This window comes from Typopeltis vanoorti, chromosome 11, assembly GCF_054136105.1.
Source record: "Typopeltis vanoorti isolate ZY-2024b chromosome 11, IOZ_Tvanoo_1.0, whole genome shotgun sequence".
In the NCBI taxonomy this organism is placed as follows: domain Eukaryota; kingdom Metazoa; phylum Arthropoda; class Arachnida; order Uropygi; family Thelyphonidae; genus Typopeltis; species Typopeltis vanoorti.
Genome location: NC_143559.1, coordinates 16,100,201 through 16,124,386, shown reverse-complemented (window position 1 = coordinate 16,124,386; position 24,186 = coordinate 16,100,201). Strand labels below are relative to the sequence as shown.

The 24,186-nt window shown below is 38.8% G+C and overlaps 1 protein-coding gene across 7 annotated transcripts in view; it reads left to right on the top strand.

Annotated features, from left to right (window-relative positions):
- Nucleotides 1-24,186, top strand: part of LOC150101326 (tau-tubulin kinase homolog Asator-like) — a 324,567-nt gene that overhangs the window by 55,169 nt on the left and 245,212 nt on the right. The window contains exon 1 of one of the 7 annotated variants that reach the window (XM_090400435.1): nucleotides 23,144-23,211. The exons of the other annotated variants lie outside the window; for them this stretch is intronic. The gene's annotated coding sequence lies outside the window, so the exon portion shown is untranslated. Of the gene's footprint in view, nucleotides 1-23,143; nucleotides 23,212-24,186 lie in introns of those variants that run through there. 7 annotated transcript variants of the gene reach the window in all.

Here is a 24,186-nt window from a genome sequence, read left to right as displayed (position 1 = left end):
TTGTGGATAAATATCCCTTTTCATCAAGAAAATTTTTATATCGTTAATTAATACAAGAAATCTTTCAAAAAACTGACTTCTGCTGAGCCAGCAAAGAGCATTATTGTACAACAGAAGTTCCCTATCATCATCTGCCTGTTATTTAAATAACCGCCGTTGCAGGGCTTTTCCTCGAACAGAATTTACAGTTTTAAATGTAATATCCAAAACATCTTTTGTGTTTAATCTTTTACTGCACAGTAGTACTTGTTGGTGAATAATACAGTGGTACGTTAAAAAATCTGGATATTTGTCATCATTTTTACATAATGAAATGAAGCCTGATTTATTACCTATCATTGCAGGAGCACCATCAGTAGTTATAGACACAAGTTTAAAAAGCGGAAGTTTGTGTTGTTTCACAAATTCATCAAATGCCGAAAAAATGTCTTCTCCCCTAGTCTTTCTCAATAATGGTATAATTTTCAAAAGTTCTTTACTTGAATAATCTTGAAATACCATGCGAATAAATACCATTAACTGAGCAATATCAGTGAAGTCGTTTGATTCATCAAATTGTAATGAAAACGCAACACACTGGTGAATGTTTGACATTAACCTGGCCTGAAAGCTTTTCTCCGGCAATTGGAACTCTTCCTTTCGGCAATTTGAAACCTTGTCTGCGGCCTAGAAGTAGTCTCTCTTTAGCGACGCCTCGAACCGAGAAGCTCCTTTCTGGAGGCTCCTTTCTGGAAACGCCTCTCAAGCAACGTGGATTCGGGCAGTCTCTCTGACGGTGACTATGTGGACCGGGTGGCCTCCTCTCTGACAGCAATTCTGGAACCGGAACCCCTTCTGCTTGCTTCAGTCCCCTTTTTATTAGGCCTCCACTAAGACCTCGCATGAAGTTTGGCAACCCCCAAATAATCGGCACGAGTCTTTCATCTTAAGTTTCAAGTTCGGCACGCCTTTGGTTCTCCTCCGCTGTAAGTTGCCGGCCATCGGAAAGTTGTTTGAACTCTTTCTGACTGACTTCGGAGCCGTTTGCACTTAGAGCCTGCAAGTCTTTCTCATACCATGTCCGCTAGAGGATGCACGGTCTGTAGTGTTTTCAGAGAGCTCCCGAAAGTTAAGTTTAATTTTGAGTGAAAATTAGAATATAGGTTTAAATCATAACGTAATATTGTATAATTTTGGTAGCTTGTTGTGTCTGTGTGAATTCCGTTTTATTTAATTTAGTATTTAACGATGCGTTTCATAGATTAGCATATATACCAATGCGACGTAAGATAATGGCGTCCAAAAATACGACGCCTTTATTACATAAATTGAAAGCCAAACGACTATTTTTCTGGAAGCCTTAATAATAATTAAGGGGATACAAATCCCTTGTTGTTCAACTGCCAGTAAGCAAAACTAAGAGTTTTGAATGACTACCAAATGATCATTTACACTTGAATTCGCCGATAGTTTTTCGGTATATATATATATATATATATATGAAACTCATAGATTCGTACTTCTCGATCTTAGAGTTTTGCTTACTGGCAGTTGAACAACAAGGGATTTGTATCTCCTTAATTATTATACGACGCCTTTGTTCAAAAACTATAATGTGAGAGAGTTTGTCCAATGTGATGTGTGTGTGGGATGTATGCATTCCCGAATGAGGCTGGAGTTTGGATTGAATGTGATAGTGGTGGGAGAATGTGCAGAAAGTGTAAGCAAGGTGAGAAGTTGAAGTATGTGTCAGGATGTGAGACAGTTATGGTTGAAGAAAGCCAGAATGTGAGTGAAAATAGTGGCTTCATAGGGAATTGCGATGTATTACAAGATGCAATGAGAGCGGTGATCAAAGAGAGAGTGAAAGTAACCATACAGAGAGAGAAAATGGTTTAAATGATGAAAAAAATGAGGAATTATTTGTAGGGAGTGAGATCTCTAGGGAGTGAGATCTCCAACTGCCGCTGCGCAGTGATGCACGGTGCGCAGCGGCAGTTGGAGCACCTGAAAAACTTTCCAGAGGGCCTCGGATAACGGAAATAAACAAGTGTTTGAAAAGAAAAATAAGCGTAAGAGTGGGAGAGTATGTGAACTAAAGGAAAGAGTGTTGTATGGTGACTCGTTATTAAGAGGAGGGATAGATGGGAGTTTAACTAAATCATACTTACCGGGTGCGAAATTTAAGGATGTAAGTGAGAGTATTAGAGCGCAAATACAAAGGGTGAAAGAACTGATAGTTGTGGCGGGTACGAATAAATTGAAAGGAGATAAATTTTTTATGAGAGAGGACTTGAAAGTATTATTAAAGGTAGCGAAAGAAAACAGAGTTAGCATGGTGAGTCTGTTGCTGCGGTATGACAGAGAGGAGTTTAGGAAGGCCATAATTGTAAATGACTTTATGCACAGGTTATGCAGACGGTGTGGTGTGGAATTCGTGGACGTGTGCAATGAGTTTGATGGGCGAAAGGATTTATACAAGGTGGATAGCCTGCATTTGAATGGATTTGGTGTGCGGAGACTGGAAAAAGTGTTGCTGAATGAAGTGAAAATGGATGTGCAAAAACCAGGGAAACTAAACTACCAAGGAGTGTGGGAAGTGGATATGTGGACATCAGTGAGACAGTTGAGTGTAAGAATGTATATAATGTACCTGAGCCAGCACTAAGGACAAAAAATGGGAATGGGACATTTAGAATAACGCATCAAGATAGGGGTGGGACAAAGGGACCTCTGCATTTCATGTATACTAATGCCAGGAGTATTAGGAACAAGAAGGAAGAATTTTTGGCTTCGATTGGCTCTTCCTGGCCACAGGTTATTGGCATTAGTGAAACATGGCTGACGGAAGATGATATAGTTAGTGGGATAGAATGTGTAGATTATAGTGTGTTTAGGAGGGATAGAGAGAATACAATTGGGGGGGAGTGTTACTGATGAACTGCAGCCTAGGATAATTGAAGTCGTATTTCAAGATAGTGAAAAGAGCTGATTTGAGGCTATTTGTGAGATTGAGACTGGCAGAACAAAATATACAGTTGGGTGTTGCTATAGACCAGGTGACGGAATAGATGGTGGTGATAGTATGTGCAAACAAATTGATGAAATAAGTGGAAGGAGGGTAATTATTATGGGGGATTTCAACTATGGTAACATTGATTGGAAGGAGGAGACGACACATGAGTAAGGAAATGGATTTTATTCAATTATTAAGGAATAACTATCTGAGACAGCATGTAATTGAAAATGCTAGGGGTGTGAGAGTACTTGACCTGGTAATAGCATCTCAGAATTTGACTGTAACGAATATGACCATATTGCCACCTATTGGTGAGAGTGATCATAAGGTCTTGCCCTGGGAGGTGGCTAAAGGTGTGGAATTTTCGATTATGACAGGGTATATGTGGAATTACCGTGCTGGCAAGTATACCTAAGGAGATTGCTTGGATCAGTGCTATGGCATGTACAACTACAAGGGCTGGATGTCAGTAGAGCATGGGAAGTGGTCAAGGAGCATTTGCAGAAGGTTATGGCTGATTGTATCGCACCCTATACCTAGGATGCGAATAATAAAACAAGTAGAGGTTAAATGGATGAATAACACCATTAAGACTGACAACTGCAAGGGCTAGATGTCAGTAGAGCATGGGAAGTGGTCAAGGAGCATTTGCAGGAGGTTATGGCAGATTGTATACCTAGGGTCCGAATAGAAAAACAAGTAGGGGTTAAATGGATGAATAACACCATTAAGCCTGAGCTGCAAAAAAAAAGAAACAAATGTGGAGGGAATTTAAAGAAAGAGGTGACCTGCAGGCACACGAACGGTATAAAGTGCAGGCCAGAAGGGTATCGAGTGTGGTAAAAAAAGAAAAAGCGGATTATGAAAGGAAACTAGCTCTGCAAGCTAAAGAGAATCTCAAACAGTTCTTTCAACATGCTGCAAGCAAGAAAAAAACTGTACACGGCAAAATGATTTTAAGGAATGACGATGGTAAGGAGGTCACTGAATCAGTTGTTATAGTGGAGTTACTGAGCGAGCACTTTGCAAAAGTATATCATCCAGGTGGCGACATTGAAAAAATGAAGGAACCATTAGTTTATATGGGAATTGTGATGAATGAAATGGAGGTGAATAGTCTATTACAGAATCTTCATGTGAATACCTCTGTGGGATTGGATGGTATACCGGCACGGGTCTTGCGTGAAGCAGCTAAAGAATTATCAGTGCCTTTGACCATGTTGTTTAATCTGAGTCTCGGGTCTGGTTTAGTCCCGAAAGTGTGGGCAGAGGTGAAAATAGTTCCACTGCATAAAGGAGGATCCAAGACTACGGTTGTAAATTACGGACCGATCAGCATATCAGGAGTCGTTGTCAAGGTCTTGGAGAAAGTAGTGAAGGGAAAAATACAGGAATGGATTGATGAAAATGAGATATTGTACAGGGGACAGCATGGCTTTGTGAAGGGTAGATGATGCCTCAGTAACTTTCTCAAGTTTTATAACACGGTGACGGCTGAACTGGATAAGGGAAATGGGTTTACAGTGATACTGCTGGACCTGGCAAAGGCGTTTGACAGGATACCACATGGAATTCTAATCTGTAAACTACAGCATATGAGAATGGATATAGGGTTGGTTAGATGGATAGGTGGGTGGTTGAGGGAGAGATATCAAAGAGTAGTTTATTCAGGAGTTGATCCAAAAGGCGGCCTGTGACTAGTGGTGTGCTGCAGGGTTCTGTTCTTGGACCACTGCTGTTTAATTTGTTCATTAACGATATAGGGAAGGATCTAAGAGGAACAGTTCATTTGTTCGCTGATGATGCAAAGTTGGGTAGAGTAAAAGTGAATGCAGAAGATGTCAAAATCTTGCAGGACGACTTGGATAGATTGGACTTCTGGGATAAGGAGAATGGATGTCAATTTAATGTGACAAAATGTAAGGTCATGCATTTTAGGGTGAAAAGATTAGTAGCATTATACCACATTGGTGGAACTGTACTCCAGGAGATTGATGAGGTCAGGGACTTGGGAGTGTTGGTGGATTGGGAGATGAAGTTCAGGGGGAACATTGCAAAAGTAGCTAAATCAGCTCATCAACTCACTTGGATGTTGAAAAATATCTTGACGAGCAGAGATAAGCAAGTTATTGTACCTCTGTACCGAGCCTTAATATGACCTCATCTCGACTACTGTGCCCAGATTTGGTCACCTAGGTTCCTTCTAGATGGAGAGGAGGTGGAGAGGATCCAGAGGCGAGTGACTAAGATGATAGCGGGTCTATGGAATGAACCATATGAGAACAGATTGAAGATTTGTGGGTTGCAGAAATTAGTTGATAGGCAGAAAAGGGGGGGGGGATATGATTGAGACATTCAAATTGCTAAAGGGTTTCTATAGGATTAAATCAGAGGATATTTTTGAGATCAGGACTGGTGGTGGGAGAACTAGAGGACACGTATGGAAGCTGGGCAAGAGTAGTTAGCAGGGGTGTTAGAGCCGGGTTCTTTACTTTTAGAGTGATAAATGAGTGGAATAAGCTGCCAGAGTCTGTTGTGGGTGATAGGACGGTGAGCGAGTTCAAGGCAAGGTATGATAGATACTGTGAGAATGTCGTATAGTTGTGAGGACATGATGTTTAGGGCCTCCCTCGATGAGTCTAAGGCCTCCCTGGAGTCGCCGGTAATAATAATAATACATACATACAAGTTTCAATAACAATCTTTCTAATGCCGCCATGTACAGCTTCGGACAAAAACATTGCCTTTGTTTTTAACACTGTAACATATTCTTATTAAAGCAGTATATGTAGTTAGCTTCAAAAGAGTTCACCTTTCAAAATTTTCAGAATTCAAAAGAGTTCTTCGTCCAGTTCACTCTACAATTTACAAAAACATCTAATACAAACTATACCGAGACAAACAAAGTTTATTTTTTTACAATATTCACATGGGACTTAACCTAAGTAAAAAAATCGATGTAATATGCTTTGGAATATTTAATATTTAAGCTACAATCGAGTTTTTACACCTTACTTAGAATCGTATTCGCTCGGCTCGCTGTTTGACTTCCACTGATCCAAATTAATTCATTTACCCGGACTTATCTTATAAAAAAATTACTGATTTGACAATTTTAACGAAAAATAAATAAACAATAGCAGTACACTTAAAGCGAATTAAAAATAATACAAAATAATGATAAATAAAATATTATGTTTTCAGTTTTAATTAAATTTGTAAGTAAGGAGGAATACACAAGAGATCGACCAAAAATCGCTCCGCGATCGACGGGTTGAACACCTCTGCTATAGACTGTGAATTGAAGGTTACCATCTGGTTGGCGAAGAATTAAGAGGTCTAGAAAGGCTAACTGGTTATTTACTTCTACTTCTAGGGTGAACTAGATCCTTGGATGTGTGCATCTATTTTTGAGAGAAACTGTTGTAATTCTTCCGAAGTGTCCTTCCATATGTCAAAAATGTCGTCCTCATATTTCAATCAAAGGTTAGGTCTTGGTGAAATGTTGTCAAAAATATAAAAAAAATTTTTCGGACAAACAGGAAGGTCTGCTCTGATCTGGTTAGAAGACCACAATCGTATATTCAGTACATTGAACCTGAACAGTCTTCATCTTTGGAGGAAATGCATTTATTTTTGACAAAAACTGTTGTAATTCTTCCGAAGTGCCCTTCCATATTGCAAAAATGTCGTCCATATATCTGAAACAAAGGTTAGGGCCAGGTGAAATGTTGTGAAAAATACAAAAATACCCACACCTAACCTTTGGTTCTGATATTTGGACAATATTTTTGCCATATTACTCAAGACTGCATGGAGGACTCAAATATGAAAGGGCACTTCGGAAGAATTAAAACAGTTTCTCTCAAAAATAAATGCACTTCATCCAAGGATCCAGTTCACCCTAGAAGTAGAAGTAAATAAGTAGTTAGCCTTTCTAGACCTCTTAATTTTCCGCCAACCAAACGGTAACATACAATTCACAGTCTATAGGAAGGAAACTCATAGGCCAGTACATCCATGCTGAATCACATCACCATCCCAGTCATAAGGCAGATACTATATAAACATTGGTTCATAGAGCCCACTGCTTTTGTTCTTTAGAACTATTACAAATAGAATTACAATATATTAATTCCTCCTCCTTTTCCAATGGTTATAAGAATTCCTTCATAAAAAGAGCTTTCTGTACTTATGCTTCAGCATCCTCTTCAAATTCAGAAGAAACAACGCATATACCTATCCCCTATGTTCAATGCGTTAGCGAACGCAAAAAGCTAAAGTGTTAAAACCACTAAATATTTGTGTTGCCTTTCGACCCACAGAAAAAAATCTCTACATTCCTCACGTCTCCAAAGGACAAGCTCCCACATCTCAGCTAACCTAGGCAATCGCCTAGGCGCGCTAAGACTTCCGGGCGCGAAGTTTTGCTACATAGTTCTGGGAAAAATGACAATCTTCGAAAAAAAATGAGTAAAACCTTGATTATTAATAAAAAACTGAAATAAGTCAAGCTGTCCTTATGCTCGCTGATGATCTTACATTATTTTCGCCTTTCTCTATTTCTTCCACTCCCCTACTCTTTGTATACTTAACCTCATGTGCAGAGATATTCCCTCCTTTTGGCATCTGTTCCAAGATGAGCAGAGTGTTCCGCGGTAGCCTTCAAACTAACAATCAGTGGTCGCGACTAACCGACTGTTCTCACTTCTTATCTTCATTCCCTATAGACTTAATTCTGTTGATTTTTAGATTAAGCCCTGTTTTTGCAAGCTGCCTGAGAAATTGAGGATTAGGCCATTCATTTTCTCACAGAATCGTCTTGTTAATTCAGATCAGTTTATTCTAAAGCAGTATTAGAATGCCATGGGAATTTTCATAGAATTGCAGTGAACAGGGATTCTGATTGGTAGTATTCGTGAAATAAGACCTCTGATTGGTCTTTCTTTTTGCTCCCTTTACTTGTCATCATGCCCACTCCAGCATTCTTTTACTGATTTCAGATTAGTTCGGTCAAGCTCTTTCGTAAGTGACAGTTGAGTCCGATGGCTAATAGTTTTGGTAATTGTGTATCTAACATTCTTACAGCGGTTGAAGAACGTTTGAAATAAAATTTGTAATGATATTATTTTCATAAATATCCACATGTGTAGGTGTATGTGTGCTTGTGTGAGTATGACAATATTTATATAGAGAGAGACAATATATAGGGCGCCTAAAGTTTCTTTGCCGAGGGGCTTCGATACTCTCGGACCGGCCCTGTGTCTACCAGATTTCCTGCTATTGTGGGTTATCATATTTCGGACAAACATGAAGATCTGCTCTGATCCGGTTAGAAGAACACAAGTCGTATATTTAGTAACTTGAACCTGAACAGTCTGGACTTGCAGAGCACACCATCAACACTAGACATAGAGTTCATTGGAAAATAACAAAAGCCATTCACAAAAGTCGGTTCCTCATGGAATGGCTTTACAAAGAAAAGTGTGAAACGTTACTTCACTACCCTAACTCAAACAGATCAGATGGTCTACACCTTTCCACATTGTGGGAAAATAGTACTCTATACTTTACCGACATCTTTCCACATTGTGGGCGATATAATCAGCAAATCTTTCCTAACTTTTGTAATTGTATACATATATATATATATATATACAGTATATATATATATAAATTTTTATTACATACATACATACATACATACTTAAGGCCCACCTTTCCTATTTGGGTTGTGCGGACAACAGCTGCAAGAGGAACTTCCAATGGTCACGACCCTGTGCCACCAAGCTCAGGCGTTCTGGTGGGATTCCCAAACGTGTCCACCCAAGGTTTTGGATATAATCTATCCAGCAAGTCCTTGGCCTTCCACGTGGCCTCCCACCCTCTGGATTGCAAAAGAGGGCCTGCTGAGGGAGTTTCCCTTGTGGCTTTCTGACCAGGTGCCTGTACCAACGTAACTGTCATCTCTCAACACGGAGAAGCAACGGTTGAGTATTGAGGGTTTCCCGAATTGCAGAGCTTCTGACTCTGTCGAGTCTTGTTAGCCCCGCAACCCCTCGAAGGAACCTCATTTCGGCCGCTTGGATTCGTGTCCGCATTCTTTCGGTCATTACCCAACTCTCATGACCATAGGTGAGGGTGGGGACACAGGCTGCATTGAAGACAGCCAGTTTTGCCTTCTGGCTTAACTTCCGCTTCAATACTACCGAACGGCCAAGCTCCTGCAATATTAAGCTTGCTAAGCCAATTCGAGTATCTAGTTCTACGTCCCATTTTCCATCATTCGTGAATATGGACCCAAGGTATTTAAACTTCTCCACCTGCCTCAATGGGACTCCACTTACATTTAGAGTGCACTGGGACGGCTGTCTTGAGACCACAAATGTTTCAGTTTTGGCCACACTGATCTTCATTCCGGCGTCTGCACAAACAGCTACAAACCTATCCAGGGTCCGCTGGAGGTCATCTGTGGAAGAACTAAGCAGAACTAGGTCATCTGCAAAAAGCAGACGTCCAATGCTACATCTTCCAATTCTGACACACTCACTGCCTCGGCTGTGCCTATCAATCCAGTCCATAAATATTATGAAAAGGAGGGGTGACAGAACACACCCTTGACTGAGGCCAAAGGAGACTGTGAAAGGTTCCGATTTTGTGCTGTTTACCCTGACACAAAACTCTGGGCATTCATACAGGGACTTGATGGCAGCTAATAGTTGGCCATCCACTCCATACTCCTGTACTACTTTCCAAAGCTTATCCCGAGGAACCCGGTCATATGCCTTCTCCAAGTCCACAAAACATGTGTAGACATTCTTGGCATATTCCCAAGATTTCTCAAAGACTTGCCTTAAAGTGAAGATTTGGTCAGTTATGCTACTACCAGGACGAAAGCCACATTGTTCTTCCTGGAACTTTGACTCAACTATGCTTCTGCACCGTCTTTCCAAGCACTTAGCATACACTTTCCCAGGCAGGCTGAGCAGAGAGATGCCATGATAGTTACTGCAATCCTTCTGGTCTCCCTTCTTAAAGACTGGTATTATTATTTCTGTCTGCCATTGCTTTGGTACTCTCCCAGATATCCAAGCAGCCTGACACACTCGAGTCACCCTGAGAACACCGTCTCGATTTAAGGCTTTTAGCATTTCGGGCCGAATTTCATCATCGCCAGCAGCCTTGCCCGATTTTAGCGATTTTATTGTTAAATGGACCTCTTCTGCTGTGAGACTAGTAATAGCCTGATCTGCACCTCTTGGATGTCCACAACTGCTGGGCCACCCGGGTTAAGAAGGCTCTCAAAGTATTCCCTCCATCTGTGGAGGATATCCTTCTCGGTTGTTAAAAGTGCACCATCAGAAGCCTTAATTGCCCTTGCTGTGCACGATTTTCTCTCTCGAAGGAGGCAGATGGTCTGCCAGAATACTTTGTTTGCATTTGCATAGGATGAGTCTAATATTTCTCCAAAGGATTCCCAAGCCTTCTGCTTTGCTGTCTTTACTGCCTTAGAAGCATCTTTTCGTGCCTCAGCATACCGCAAACGCATCTCAGGTAACCTGACCCTAAGCCATGTTAGGTAGAACTCCTTTTTTGCCCGGACAGTTTTTTGGACTTCTTGGTTCCACCGAGGTGTCCTTTTCTCACTGCCCGTTGCCACTCCAGCCGCTTTCTGTGACAGCATGAGAGTGCAGAGGCAGTGACAGCTGTTCTGAACAGCTTCCATTCCTCCTCAACATCTGCAGTATGCTTGGGAATCTCTTTGAACCTGGAGGAAATGTCATCTGCAAGATTCTTCCTCACAGCCTCATTTTCCAATGTCTCTCATTTCACGCGGTATAGCTGCTTAGGCCTACCAGCGTTGATGGTGGCATCTGGTTTCTGAAGCCTTGGAGTGCACACAACAAGGTGGTGGTCAGTTGACAGTTCTGCTCCTCTTCTCACACGAACGTCCAACACTGAGGAAAATAGGTCTGCTGAGACTATAAAGAAGTCAATCAGAGACCTTTGTTCTAGTGTATCCCTGTAGCAGGTATACTTATGGACTTCTCGGTGCTGGAAGAAGGTATTCATTATGAACAAGCTGTTAGTACAGCAGAAGTCCAATAATTTCAACCCATTCGCGTTAAGGTCAGGGGCACCGTTCCTCCCAACCACACCCCCTCCATGTCTGGTCATCTGTTCCAACATGTGCATTGAAGTCACCCATTAGCAGGACTGATTCCATATCTGCCACCCTGTCAAAAGCATCATCCACTTCCTCTAAGAAGGCAGAGTATTCTGACTCCACATTAGGTGCATAGGCTTGCACCACAGCCAAATCATGGTTTTTCATCTGAAGCCTTAACACACATACCCGTCCCCCCAATGGGATCCACTCAGCAACACAGTCTGACAGCTGGGGGCTTGTGAGTATCCCCACACCCGCCTGAGCAGACATTGTCGGGCTCACACCAGAGTAGTAGAGCTTCCACCCCTTATCCAGGTCGACAGTTCCAGAGCCTCTCCTCTTGGTCGAAGAAAGCTCGACTAATTCTAGCCAGTAGCGCTTGGCTTTCTCGACTAGTTCCAACTCCTTCCCTGTCAGAGAGAAGATGTTCCAGTTGCCTAAAGCCATAGCCTGGTGCCGTTGTCGTTTTCATTTCCGTCCTTTTGCAGAACCATTTATTTGCGCTGCCCCTAAACACCTCCCCAAACGGGTAGCGGGCCCATTGATGAAGTTTCCTCTAGCAGAGTGCTGAGGAGTGGTGTCTAAGGGAGACTGTAACATATTTTTCGAACGGGTCCCTCTGCCTAAAACCCGAACGCGTTCCTTGATAACCCACTCGACGGACGATGCGCTATCAACATTTTTTGATGGTCTGATCATGTTACAGTGTTTGATAATGTCCTGTTATCAACAGGACATTATCAAACTAGGAAAGATTCCCCTCGAATACTCTAATAGCATTCGGGGGAAGGAGCAAGAAGAGAAGAAAGAAAGAATCTGCATCTGGCCAGCCCATCTCCACTTAGCCTGTTTATTGTATTTTACAATATCCATCACACCTGTTTGAGATCTTATCCAGGTATCTCTTAATGTTATTTTTAGCATACTTCTCTCCATGCGATGTGTTGTTCTTAGCTTTTTGTTTACGGCTTCAGTTAAAGTCCATGTTTCTCCTCCGTATGTTAGGACAGGAAGTATGCGCTGGTCGAAAGCTTTCCTTTTTAGACTCATAGGGATGTCACTTTTGAATGTGTCTCTCATTTTCCCATAAACCATCCATCCAAGGTGAATTCTTCGTTCAATCTCTTTTCTTTGGCTATCCTCAAAGGGTAAAAATTGCCCAAATATACATATGAAGTAAATTATTCTATTTCATGGTTTTCAACTTTGACAGTTCTATGGTTTATGTGTTGATTCATCATTATATATCAGTTATTGTTTAATTAGCCTTTGTACTTGTAATTATGATGCCTGTGGTACTCAGGCGAAAATTCTACTAATAAAGAATATTTTACGTGAATTAATTCCGTTATTATAATAGTAAGTAAGGATAAATATCTGTTATTGTGTTGCAGCCAAATAATTTGATAAATATTTGTTAGTCTTTCTCCACTACACTAAACTATTATCTAGATTCTCTGCTGATTTTTCAATATCTTTATACTTTATTTTTATACTTTTAATGCCTTACAAGAGGACTTGAATAGATCGCATGAATGGGCAGGTAAGTGGAACTATCAGTTCAGTGTTGCCAAGTGTAAGGTTTTGAGATTTGGTAAGCAACGATGGGATGCAAAGTATACACTTGGTGGGAAAACTTTAACAGAAGTAGAGGAGATGAGAGATCTAGGTGTAATGGTGGACAAGACCTGAAATTCAGGGGCCACATTGCACAAGTTGTGAAGACATCACATCGAATAATGACAATGATGCGAAGAACCCTGACATGCAGAAATACTCCATATAAGGCCTTCACCAGGCCTCATATGAATTATTTTGCACAGATTTGGTCGCCGGGTTTTCAAGGTGACAGGGATATGTTGGAAAGGGTACAGAGAAGATTCACAAGGTAGTCAGTGGTCTTTAGAATGTGGAGTACGAGGACAGATTTAGGGAATGTAAGTTGCAGAGCCTCGTGAATAGGAGGAAGAGGGGAGGATATGATTGAGACATAAACTGGTCAGGGGTTGTGATCAGGTAGATATGAAAGAGATTTTTCATAGAATTGGAGAGGGAAGTAGAACAAGAGGCCATTGCTGGAAACTGTATAAGGAGAGTGTGAGTGAGAAGCAGGTTCTTTGCATGGAGGGTGTTTGGTGAGTGGAATGCATTGCCTGAGTGAGTTGTGGATGTGGACACAGGGCCGCATGTATACTTCTGGAGGACCGAGGCGCAACATCATTAGCAGGCCCTCAAAAATAAGCATTTTTTTAGTTTATTGAAAATAAAAGTCAACATTTCCATAATAACTAATTTTAATAACACAGTACAACATTGGTATACATATATTTGCATTTTAAAAAAGTATAAAAATAAATCAGTTCAAATTTAAATACAAAATTTAAAAACTAAAAGTTTTTTTTTCTGGCTTAGGTTTTAGCAAATATATCTATAATGTCATCATAATTGATTGAGTCCATTACATCTGATTCGATGCATAATAACGACAGGTCACTTGTTTTATTTTGGTGCAAGTTGCTTCTTAAATAATTTTTTTATTCGTTTCAACACAGAAAATGAGCGTTCAGTATTGCATTTCAAATAGGCATCGTCAAAAATATATTTAAAATTGTTTCTACGTTCAAAAAAGTAGACCTTAACCCATCATTTATAAATTTGTACATATTTTTAATTGAAGAATTTTCTTCCTTTGTCATTATTAAAAACTGCTTAACTTCATCAGTAAATTTTTCTGGATCAATATCAGTCCCATAAGTTTGTAAAATTTTATCAATACTAGTCTTGTACTTGTCTTGATCTATACCTTTCTTCAAAAAATGTCAAACATATCTAATATGTTGAAATAGCTTTTTGTTTTTTCATTAATTTCCAAAATTAGCTTATCGCAAATGACCGTAAAAGTGTTCACAGTGAAATTTTCTTTCTCATGTAATATAATCCCATTGTTAGATTGTGAAACTTCGTCACTCATTTTTTTTCGTTTTTTTAACTCTTTCATTTTCATCTTTAAATTTTGTCTCATCTGTTAATAAATTCGCTTCTTCATTTACAGCAGCAAAACTATTTCTTATATCTAAAATAAAACCAGCTAAAGAGTGTAACAAATTATTAGCAAAAAACAAATCCATATCAAGATCTTGCAGAGATTTACTAGTAGCATTTATTCGTTGTAAAATTTTGTCCCACATAACTATTAAAATTGCTGTTTCTAGTTTGTCAAAATGTTCAGCCAATGATGAGCTCTCTAATTTAGAAATAGGTTTTTCATGAGGAGAAATGGATAGTTCAAGTAATGCGTCTTTAATTTGTTTATATCCACGTTTCAAAGCCAATATAGCGTCAGCTCTTGCGGACCACCTCGTTTCACTTAGTCTTTTAACAGTTAAAGATTTTTTTTCTAAATGTTTCAGGAGTATGCCCCATCTTCTTGTTGAAGATGAAAGTAATTATATACATTTTGAATAAAACAAAAATATTGCACTGCTTCCGGACAAGATTTCGCGCATAGTTGCCAATTAAATTTAAGGAATGACTAGAGCACGGTATATAATGTGCAGAGGGATTACGTTTTTTCAGCCTAGATACCATTCATATTTGCAGCGTTATCATAGCTTTGTTCTCTGCACATTTTTATATCCAAAAATAATTCTTCTAATTTTTTTAAAACTACCTCTTCTAAATATAAGGAATTATGTATGTGTAATTCTGATGAACCCGATAAATGTTTCTCTAATGTCAGAATTTGGGCAACATACCTAAATATCATAGCTAGTTGGTCATTATTATGGACAATGTCTGGCGTTGAATCGAGTATTATTGCAAAATAAGCAGCTTCCTTAATTTCTGATATTAATATTTCTCTTGTTTTTTTAGCTATTAACGTTATGAATTCATCACAAGTGTGGTAAGAAAGATAATTTGATCTGCCAGAACCACAGTTGGCATACATTTTCATGTGATGTTTTAAAAAATCATCAAATTCACTTAAATAATGTAAACACGATAAATAATTTCCGCAAGAATCAGAAAAAATATCATTTGTATTTCCTCTAAATGCTAGCCCTAGTTTACTCAGTAACTTAATGGTAGCTATTATTCTTTTTAAAACCTCTCTCTCCAATAATTTTCTTTAGATTGTATTTGTTTGATCAATTCAGAATCAATTCGACTATTTACAGAACTTGATTTTCTTTTGCGATATGTGTACATCGTTCGTATATGCTCAGTAGAATGCTCGTGATCACATAGGGTTTGTGTTACATTTCCCCAGTCACCCTTCATTAAGCTATTATGTGACTTAGAAAACAATTTACAAACAAAGCAGTAAATTGCTTTGTTGGTTTCTGAAAAAATTAGCCACTCTCGTTTCTCCTTTGTTCCATTCGTCTTTTTACAGTAAAAATGTGACATATTTACATTTCTGACATATATTCTATTGCATTCTGTGTATTCGTTTTTTTAAATTTTCGATTTTACCAACATTCTGGGGCATATTTATTAAAATATGCTCGATAAACTGTTCATTAACAGTAAGTGGCCACACTGCTATATCGGTAGGATAAGAGATAGCTTGCTTGCTGGTAAGTACAGACTCCGATTGAAAATTTTTCTTCGGAATCCTCTTGATTTGTTTCATTTACTTCTTTCACTCCTATGTTTTCCACATCATTTTGATGTTCTTTATTTATCATCTCCTCCTGATAATGATACCAATGTTTCATTTTCATTCCAAGAACTGTGAAGTACAAAGTTCTACGAAATTCTTCAAAAATCTTCGAAAATTCATGGGCTCACCAAAAATGCCTGGACGACTGCCTCCTTTTTCTGTCGCCTCCACTAACTCGAATTGCCGCCAACTGTCAACCAGGATTCCTCTCTGGCCTGGAAGCTTTTCTCCGGCGATTGGAACATTTCCTTTCGTCAACTCGAAGCCTTCTCTTAAGACTGGAACCGGGAAGCCCCTCTCTGGCAATGTCTGGAAACGGGAAGCCCTCTCTATCTAGCGACTTCTGGATCCGGGAAGTCCTATATGCTTGGCTCTCTCCCCTTTTATTATGCCTTCTCTGAGACCTCGCACGAAGTTTGTAACCCCCGAAGAATTCGGCATGATTCTTTCATCTTAAGTTTCAAGTTCGGTTTGCTTTTTTTTCTCTTCTGGCCTTCTTTTGTAAGTTGCAGACCATCGGAAAGTAGTTTGAACCTTTCAGACTGACTTCGGAGGTGTTTACATGCAGAGCTTGTAAGCCTTTCTCATACACACAAAATTTAATAAACAACCTTTCTAATGCCGCCATTTAGATCTATTACATACAGATCCGGCTAAAAACATTGCCTTTGTTTTTAACACTCTAACATATTCTTATTAAAGTATATACAGTTAATTTCCAAAGGGCTATTTACAAAAAATATCTAATACAAAAAAATGCGTTTGATCTGGCAATTGTGAACTCGTTTTTCTTCAAGAGGGAAGAACATTTGATAACATTTAGAAGTGGTAACAACAGCTCACAAATTGACTACATTTTGACTAGAAGAAAACATCTTAAGGTTGTGACAAATTGTAAAGTAATTCCAACAGATCAAATAGCACAACAACACCGACTGCTGTGCGCAGACTTTAAAATAAAATCGAAGATAAGAACTTCTGGTTGCCATGGGATGAAGACAATTAAGTGGTTTCGCTTAAAAGAGGAGAGTGTGAGGAATCGTTTTAGGGAGAGAGTGTTAGAGAGGATTTCGGATGGACTGGAAAGTGTACAAGATTGGTGGAAACATAATTCAAAAGTAATCCTGAACTGTGCAATCGAGGTGCTTGGTGAGACATCTGGAAAGATTAGAGAGCAGAAGGAGGGTTGGTGGTGGAATAATGATGTACAAGTGGCAGTGACAGCTAAGAGGAAGGCAAAGCAGAAGTGGGATGAGTCAAGAGTGGAAGAGGACAGAGAGGTGTACAAAGAGAGAAAGCAAGAAGCCAAGAGAGTTGTGGCACAGGCAAAGGCCATGGCATATCGAGATCTGTATGATCAATTAGAAACAAAGGAAGGACAGAGAAAAATTTACCAACTAGCGAAATGTAGAAATAAAGCAGCTAAGGACATATTACATGTGAGGCAGATCAAAGATGCTGAAGGAAGAGTATTATGGAGGGATGTGGACATAAGAAACAGATGGAAAATATACTTTGAGGGACTTTTGAATGAGGAAATGCAAGGACTCACAGAGGAGATAGGCAGCCTTCTGAGGGGGATAGTGCAGAACATCAGTAGAATGGAAGTGATGGAGGTCATGAAGAGGATGAGGAATGGAAAAGCGGTGGGCCACGACAGAATTCCAGTGGAGGCATGGAAGGCACTGGGGGAAGAGGGAATTGACCTGCTGTGGGACCTGTTCATGAAAGTTTGCCAACAGGAAAATATACCCGAGGAATGGATGGAGAGTACTCTTGTTCCCATCTACAAAGGTAAAGGGGATGCACAAGACTGTAAAAATTACAGAGGAATAAAGTTGATGTCCCACACATTGAAGATCTTAAAAAGGGTTCTTGATGGTAGAGTGAGGGAGGAGGTGGAGATTGCAAAGGAACAATTTGGCTTCATGCCTGGTAGATCAACAACAGATGCTATCCTTGGGTTATGACAGATGATGGAAAAATATCGAGAGAAACAAAGGGAGCTACATCTGGTATTTATTGATCTGGAGAAACCATACGATAGAGTGCCAAGGCAAGAAGTCTGGAGGTGTCTGAGGGAGAAGAAGGTGCCGGAGAAATATGTCAGGTTGGTGCGGGAAATGTACAGAAATGTGAAGACAAGTGTTCGGACCTGTTTGGGACAGACAGAAAGTTTTCAAGTAACAGTTAGCTTGCATCAAGGGTCAACATTAAGTCCGTTTCTGTTTAATATTGTGATGGAGGTAGTAACAGAGGAGGTGAGAGAAGATGCACCTTGGACAATGTTGTATGCGGATGACATCTTGCTGTGTGTAGATTCAAGAGAAGAAGCGGAAACTAAACTGGAAAGATGGAGAAAAGTACTGGAAGAGAGAGGTATGAGAGTGAGCAGAAGTAACACAGAGTATATGTGTTGCGCAGTGGGCGGTGATCAGGAGACAGATCTGGAGCTGGAAGGAAATGTCATCAGGAAGGTGAGAGACTTTAGATACTTAGGTTCAACAGTGGAAGAAGATGGAGGAGCTGAGAAGGAAGTGGGATGCAGGATACAAGCGGGTTGGAGGAACTGGAGGGAGATGGCTGGAGTGTTATGCGATAAGAGGGTGCCGATCAATCTGAAAGGCAAAATTTATAGGACAGTAGTGAGGCCAGCTATGACATATGCTATAGAAACTGTGGCCCTGAGGAAAAATAACATCAGCAGGATGGAAGTAGCAGAGATGAGAATGCTTAGGTGGATGTACGGTGTGACCAGAAAGGATCATCTGAGAAATGACTATGTCAGGGGAACAGTGAAAGTTACGAACTTAGGAGCGAAAATACAGGAGGCAAGGTTGAGATGGTTTGGTCATGTGATGAGGAGGGAGGACGAATATGTGGGAAGAAGGGTCATGCAGATTGATGTGCAAGGAAGGCGGAAGCGTCGGCGGCCAAAGAAGAGATGGAGGGAGCTGGTAGAAAAGGACTTGAAGATGAAGAACTTGGATGTGGTGACAGCCCAAGACAGGAAGGTGTGGAGGAGACTCATAACAAACAGTGACCCCACTTAAGTGGGAGAAGCTATAGAAGAAGAAGATTAATCTACAAGTCTTAATAATGGAATTTGAGACTTAACGTTTTAAACTTGTCTAAGGCATTTATGAGAAATACAATTGGGGGGGTAGGCTCTTACATCCACAAAGTGTTCACTCTTGAAAAATACAACTTTCTGACATGGGATTGCTACACTATTCAAGATGGATCTTACCTTAGGTTTCAGCCTGTTTGTGATAAGAACTAACAGTACAAAATAGCTGTCAGGCCAGTGAAACCTTAATCAAAAGCACTAATAAAAGGCAAATATAAGCTCTAGGGTAATTCATGTCTTTTAAGGACTACAATACTAAGGAAACTGGTGCTGAAGATTGTATTCTCTTGAGCTTTGTTATTAAGGCTGTGGGAAATATCACCATGGAGGTGTGGAGGAGACTCATAACAAACAGTGACCCCACTTAAGTGGGAGAAGCCATAGAAGAAGAAGATTAATCTACAAGTCTTAATAATGGAATTTGAGACTTAACGTTTTAAACTTGTCTAAGGCACTTATGAGAAATACAATGGGGGGGGGGGGTAGGCTCTTACATCCACAAAGTGTTCACTCTTGAAAAATACAACTTTCTGACATGGGATTGCTACACTATTCAAGATGGATCTTACCTTAGGTTTCAGCCTGTTTGTGATAAGAACTAACAGTACAAAATAGCTGTCAGGCCAGTGAAACCTTAATCAAAAGCACTAATAAAAGGCAAATATAAGCTCTAGGGTAATTCATGTCTTTTAAGGACTACAAAACTAAGGAAACTGGTGCTGAAGATTGTATTCTCTTGAGCTTTGTTATTAAGGCTGTGGGAAATATCACCATGGAGGTGTGGAGGAGACTCATAACAAACAGTGACCCCACTTAAGTGGGAGAAGCTGTAGAAGAAGAAGAAGAAGATCCAAGACAAAAAATACAGAGACAAACAAGGCTATTTTTTACAACATTTTTATGGGACTTGACCTAAGTAAAAAATCGATGTAATGTGCTTTGGAATATTTAAGCTACAATCGAGTTTTTACAATATTGATAAGAACAATAGTCTAAAAGTCCAGGTAGTCCAGCGAAAAAAACATCTTTGACAAAATGAAACTACTTTATTTATTTAAAAACACAAAAATACAAATTTATTAAGTATATCTTTATGGAGTTCATAATTAAAAGGACTCTAATAGTAATAATAATAGATTTCTACAGATGCGTCTCATCTTGTTTTGGTATTATCAAAATTATCAAGTCATTCTGAAGCATTATGAATTTTGCTATTTTATTATTATGCTGCTAATATTTCTTCAAATGCGGCACTTTTTACATCAAAACTGGCTAAGTTATGTTGAATGTATCTGTTCACAAATATACTCAAAATCCCTTTGACCTAATAAAAAGGCAGACTGCTGATGAAACTTTATGAGCATTCTATCTGTTAAAATGCAATTACCCCCGCAGTTAACATATTATTGTAGTTATGTGCACTGTATTTCTTGGATTGACCCTTTTTTGCTACACAATTTACTTATTGTGTCTCTTCCCAAATAAAAACGAATTTCACATGTTCGAAAATAAATAATCAAAATGTTTGTATTGGAAATATTATGTCAAATATTTATATTTTTTAAATAACATTTATCGAAATTTTGCTTCCTTTCCTTGTAAAATAAGATTATATAGGTCGCACATTTCAATTTTAGGAACGATTTTTTTTTTATGAACAACAAATGGTGTTAAACTGCATTACTCCGGGTTTCCGATTGTGAGTCTTTTTAATTTATATCTAATGGTATTTTATCGGAGATTCTATGCCTTTATCTTTTGCTTAAAACTGCAACAGTACAATTACTTTGAAAAAATAACGAATTCAAACAAAAATAAAGTGCACACATGTTATCTAGCAGTGTGTGTGTGTGTGTGTGTGTGTGTGTGTGTGTGTGTTTTGGGAAGAGGGAGTTAGCCATTAAAGGCGAATTAATTCTGTTATGAAAATTTTGGAAATAAAATTTCATTTTGACCTACACATGCTTCAAAAGAAAATATCGCTACTTCAAAACTGCCGCATAATATTGAAATTAGCCGAAAATATGTACATAACAGTTGACTTCATAACTGCCGTTTATTTTGATTTGTAGTCAGTGATTAGGGTGGAAACCAAGAAAGTTGAAATGCAAAAACCTACAGATTATGTTATAAAAATTATGCATTACATGATATGATTCAAGATTTGCGTATGATAACTAACCTTCGAACTAAGATTATGAATAAAATAGGAAACTTAATTTGGAACAGATGGAGGTTGTATTAATTTTTAGATTCGGATTTTCATGAATTTATAAAATAATTGTTTGACAAAAATAATTGTCTTCAATCAAGTTCTTGGAGAATTTTAAAATGTATTGGCGATTAAAATAATTAGCAAAAAAATTGATAGTGACATTGATCTTCCAAAGTGATACAATATGAAGTGAAGAAAGTATGAAAGGATTTCTTATTTTACGCTGGCATTAAAAACTATAATTATACGATAAAAACAAGTAGCAAAATGAATATGACTCATAGGTATTTAGTCTGATATAACTTAGATTCTGGTTCCCGAGCAAACGGCAAGCAACTGCGTTTCTTGCTGTAAGCCACAGAATGTAGCTACTACGTATGCCAGGTAATCTAGTTAAGTGTTCTTTTCAGCGTGAAGGATTATCGCACCTTCTAATGGACATGACTGTCAAGCTACACTTCTTATCCATGTTCTTTCAGCAGGTGGACAGAATATTATCCAGGTTTGCTAGACGTGTATATACGTCCAGCAAAGAAACGGTATGTTTACATACATGAATTTTATGGAATACAGAGTTCCAGTTAGTTTTATATTCTAAGGAAAGAACAATGTATTTCAAATGGAAGCGGGAAGCCTCACAAATTTTTCAGCGGCCTCTAGTTTTTATATTATGTATTTAATATTTAAAAATAAGTATTTTATTTTGCAACTATAACTACGCTGTTTTTTTATTGTTCTTTGTGAGGAGTAAGGTTTTAAAATGAGGCCCCCCCAGAGAGTGAGGCCCCCATCTTGCGCCTCATGCCCCTAATGGTAAATGCGGCCCTGTGTGGACACATTGAATCTATTTAAGACGAGGTTGGATGAGCATTGTATGCAATAGTGAGTACCTCCCACAATGAGTCTCTGACTCCATGGAAGTCGGGTGTTGATAATAATAATAATAATGTATCCATAATATCGTATGTAATCTTTATTCTGATAGATATATTTAGACATATTACGTACATACAGGGTGTTCGGGATAAATTTGACAAATTTATAATTAATTATATTTTTCCGTAAGTTACATGTATTAACACACACTTCTCTTCATTTAAAAGTTTGGACCCTTCTTCATTCATATACAAGATGTCAGAAAGGATGGATAGCTGGAACCCACCTGAATCATGGAAGAGAATAACTTGTATCATGATGATTCGTGCCCGCCATCAAAATAAGGATATTACGACTGCTGCCCAATGCTCCCTGAATACAGTAAAAACAATCAGGCATGAACTAGAGACTTGCAATGGTGACTACGAGGATGTAGCAAGAAGAAAGATCCCTAGCAGACGATCTGATTGCGTTCGTACAGCAGAATTCCTCGCAAATCTGCAGGAACAGGTGTTGAAGAACCCTGGCATTGGAATTCGGGCTTTGTTCGTGGAGTTGCTAACTGTAGTCAAGCCCTGGATAACAAGGGTAGCCAATGGTAGGCCGTATGTATGGCAGCAGGATTCGGCCCCTTGCCACACCTCTGGGAAAAGTCAAAAATGGTTGTCTGAAAATTTCTACGACTTCACCAGTCCAAATGTTTGGCCTCCAAACTCCCCAGACCTTAACCCCATGGATTATTTTGTATGGGGTGCAGTTGAAAAAGACACCAATCGCACTTCCAGTAATACAAAAGCCCAGTTAATGGATAAAATTAAAACAGTTTTTGCGGCCCTTCCCAGGGAGACTGTAGCATCAGCTTGTTCGAGGTTCCGAAGCAGAATTGAAGCTGTGATCGATGCTAATGGTGGTTATTTTGAGTAAATCTTGTTGATAGTATTGTAATTAACTCTGCCTGTAATGTTTTTTTGTCAATTCATTAAATTTAATAGATACAAAGAAGATTTTCTTTTTCCTTACGAAACTGTCAAATTTATCCCGAACACCCTGTAGGTGGCGGTAAAATCTTTGCTGTGTTAACTGGGAATTCTGGGTGTGCAGTTGTCAATATGGCGTGCGCTATGTTTTATGTTTTGGATGCGTTCATGTGATATAGGTTTGTTTTGTTGTTGTTTTTTTCCCGTTCAGTTATTAGTGATGGACTAGTTTTTGTATAATGTAATGTTTTGAGAATTTATATACAGTTTTCTCTGTCATGGTGTTGGATCTACCTATCAAATATATATTTTTTCCCCTTTTCTGTTACTCACTCCGCTCCCTTTCGGCTTGTTTGGAATTGCATTTTGTGGTAATCCCGGATAAAGCAGCTGTGGTTACCGTGTCTTCGGGGATAACGTTCGCTATGCGGCATTTTGTTCGGCGCTTCGACTTTCCATTATATTTTTGTATAATATGGATATTATGTAAATTTCGTTTGTGAAAATCTGTGTGCTTTTAATTTTACATGGTTAATTTTATTCAACAATTGAGAACCAAGAGGTTTAATATTTAAATTTAAATTATCCGAGCACCACACCCGTTATAACTGGTTTAGTGATGAAATTAAAATAAAATATGTTCGTTGTGTTTTCCATATATATTTTACTAATAAATAATGTATAACATATGTCATTTAAAAATATGTTTGAGGAATTTTATTGTATAGAGTTAAACTATGTATTTCATTTTCAGAGAACATGTAACACACCTTTATCCGGTACAGTAAATGCAAATAAGCATTTAATGAAATGTGTCAAAATTTCTTACATCGTTAAATTGATGTACATTAAGTTACATGCAGAATAAATAAAATCGGGGTATAAAGGATATTAGGCATTCATTTCTAGATGAATTTCTCTTAACATTTTATTTCCATTTTTTTTTTTCTTCTTTTTAAGTAGATGTGAGGATCGCGTGTGTATTATTTATTAATTTGGCATGTAAAACTCCTCTCCGGCTTGTTAGAGATGTCTGCTAAAAATAAAATTTAAAAAAAATTGCGACTTTGCGATAATAAATCACAAAACTGGATTATTATAGGGGAGTGGAGTGCCCGCCCGCGATGAGTGTCTTTGGACTCCTTGGAGGTGTC